Source organism: Herpailurus yagouaroundi, unplaced genomic scaffold (genome assembly GCF_014898765.1).
Source record: "Herpailurus yagouaroundi ecotype Mexico unplaced genomic scaffold, PumYag 191, whole genome shotgun sequence".
Classification (NCBI taxonomy): Eukaryota; Metazoa; Chordata; class Mammalia; order Carnivora; family Felidae; genus Herpailurus; species Herpailurus yagouaroundi.
Window position 1 is genome coordinate 15,413,943 of NW_024412422.1, and position 2,504 is coordinate 15,416,446.

Genomic DNA, 2,504 nt, shown 5'->3' on the forward strand with positions numbered 1-2,504 from the left:
CCAGGGTGATGGTCTTGCCCGTCAAGGTCTTCACGAAGATCTGCATGGTCTGTCACCAAATAAAAAAACAAAACAAAACGAATACAAAAAACCCAAGATTGTAATAAACAACTCACATGTGAATACATCTCTAGCGTTAAAAGTTATAAGTCATCTTATAAGGGCCCAGTGACTAAAATAAACCTTGCCGGGGGCGCCTGGGTGGCGCAGTAGGTTAAGCGTCCGACTTCAGCCAGGTCACGATCTCGTGCTCCGTGAGTTCGAGCCCCACGTCAGGCTCTGGGCTGATGGCTCAGAGCCTGGAGCCTGTTTCCGATTCTGTGTCTCCCTCTCTCTCTGCCCCTCCCCCGTTCATGCTCTCTCTCTCTCTGTCCCAAAAATAAATAAAAACGTTGAAAAAAATTTTTTTTTAAATAAACCTTGCCTGAGAAAAGAAACCCAACCAGGGGGATGCCGGTGACTCAAACCGTTAAGCACCGCCTCTTGGTTTCAGCTCAAGTCATGAACTAAGTGTTTCATGAGATTGAGCCCCAGCACTGAGCCAGCTTGGGATGCTCTCGCTCTCCCTCTCTCGGTCCCTCCCAACATGCTCTGGCTCCAAATAAATAACCATAAAAAACAAACAAAACAGAACAAAAAAAGCTCAACAGCCCCGTTTCAGGCCCTGAGAGGATCCCAGCCAAATGAAGGTGCTGTCTCGCCTCTCTTCCACTCCCCCTTCCCCCCCCCACTGATGTCTGTCCCCTGACGATTCTGCAGGGTCTCCCCCAGGCCCAAACCTTGTGTCCCGTGAGTGACAAAAGCGAGCTACACAAACGGCAGTGGGCGGCCCCACCCTGGATTGTGAGCCCACACGGGGGTGACATCACGTGACCGACGGAGCGGGCGCGGGGCCGCGCAGGGTGGCACCGTCCCCGTAGCTTCCCCTCACTGCGACCAGAAACCCAGTCTCGTGCCAGCTCGGCCACCAGACATTAGACGCCCCCCCCCCCAACCGGCCCCGCCGCGCACGGAGCCACAGCAAAGAGCCGTTAAAGCCTCACGGGCCCGTCGCGCTCTCTTCCGCTCCCAACCCCCTCCCCGCGTCTTCTCCCTCCAACCTCACAGCCCCGCTTATCCCACCCAGGCAGCGGGCACGGCCGCCATTTTGCTTCGTCCCTGCCCCTCAGAACCGCCCTGCTCGCCGGCCGCGTCGACTAAGACTCGGCTGCCGCTCCGCCGCCGGCGCGCCGCACGACCACAAGACCCCCGAGCCGGGTAGCGGCCCGCTCCTCACCAAGCGACTGTGGCGGCGACTCACACCGAAGAGCAGCAAAGGAACTCCCGGCCTCCACGGAACTGCCTACGCCACACCCGGCACCTCCTTATATAGCACTCGGTGGAACGGCTCCGCTGGATCCCTCCGCAGAAACGCCGAGAACGGACTACTTTTCTCCGCCTTCCTACCCCGCCCCGGACAGAAAAGGCAGTACCCCAGATCATCGAAGGGCCGCCCCCCGTAGTGATTTCCCGTGGAGACCGGGCGGCAGGGGAGAATCTGAGGAGGAGGGGGCCGCTGTGCTCGGCGCCCTCGCGGAGGGATCAGCGCGACTGTTGAGTGCGGCGTCCGCGGACGTGGCCGGCGCTCGACCTACGGGGCGGGGCGGGGCCGCGGGAGGTGCGAAAACCCGGCGTGGATTCTCCCGGGCGCCCGGAGCGGGCTCGGCCTCGACGCCCCCGTCCCCGTCCCCTCAGCCCGAACGGTCCCCGCCGCTGCCGAGACCCGCCCCTGACGCAGGGGGCTCAGGCCTCACGCGCCCCTCCCCCTCCGCGGACAGAGGGGTTTTCGTGAGGGGCCACGTTGAGGATCGCGGCGTGTTCGCGTGTCACCAGAACCCCCGTGCCCCTCCCCCACCCACCCCACCCCCGCCGGGGCAGCTGCCCATCCCCCGCGCGGGCGCCTTGACAGGACGGATGACTCGACAGAACGGGCGCGGGCGCCGGGGGCACCTACGCGGGCGGAGGCGGGGCCGCCCTTGCTTCCCCCCCCCCCCCCCCCCCCCCGCCTGGGGTCGTCGGGGAAGCGCCGCTGGCCCCTCACGCTTCGTGAACCTGCGTGAGGTGCCTCCGGACACCGAAAGAACTTTCTAGATTGTTCTTGAGCCGTCCTGTTGCATGGACACGGCCTTGGGTTTGAGAAGATTGTACTTAGATACCGACAGGAAGGCCTCAGGTTTCCATTCTTGTTGATGATACTCAGTGGAGCAGGAAGTGGAACCTACTGAAAGCTGAAGTTTCAAAAACACCGACCGAGTTCCTGTATATTGGGGGGGGGGGGGCAATTTGATATCCCAAACATGAAATTTCATTGTATGCTAAATTCCATTTGGATAAAAGAGAACAAGATTACCAGCCAGATATTTTTATTTTTACTATCCTCCATTTTGTGATCTCTGTGAGTCCTTTCTTAGCATATTTTTTTATTTTATTTTATTTTATTTTATTTTATTTTATTTTATTTTATT

The 2,504-nt window shown here is 59.2% G+C and overlaps 2 long non-coding RNA genes across 2 annotated transcripts in view; both read right to left on the minus strand.

The window, feature by feature from the left end:
- The window catches only part of LOC121010417 (uncharacterized), a 1,753-nt gene extending 161 nt beyond the window's left edge, over positions 1 to 1,592 (minus strand). The window contains exons 1-2 of the long non-coding RNA XR_005781145.1: positions 1,277 to 1,592; positions 1 to 49 (exon numbers count right to left, since the gene is read on the minus strand). The exon at positions 1 to 49 is cut by the window's left edge and continues 161 nt beyond it. This is a non-coding gene — a long non-coding RNA (uncharacterized LOC121010417). The remainder of the gene's footprint in view (positions 50 to 1,276) is intronic.
- Positions 97 to 747, minus strand: LOC121010418 (uncharacterized). Its single transcript, XR_005781146.1, has 2 exons — positions 420 to 747; positions 97 to 183 (listed from the first exon to the last, which is right to left on the minus strand). It is a non-coding gene; the product is annotated as an uncharacterized LOC121010418 (long non-coding RNA).
- Positions 1,593 to 2,504: the final 912 nt, after the last annotated feature.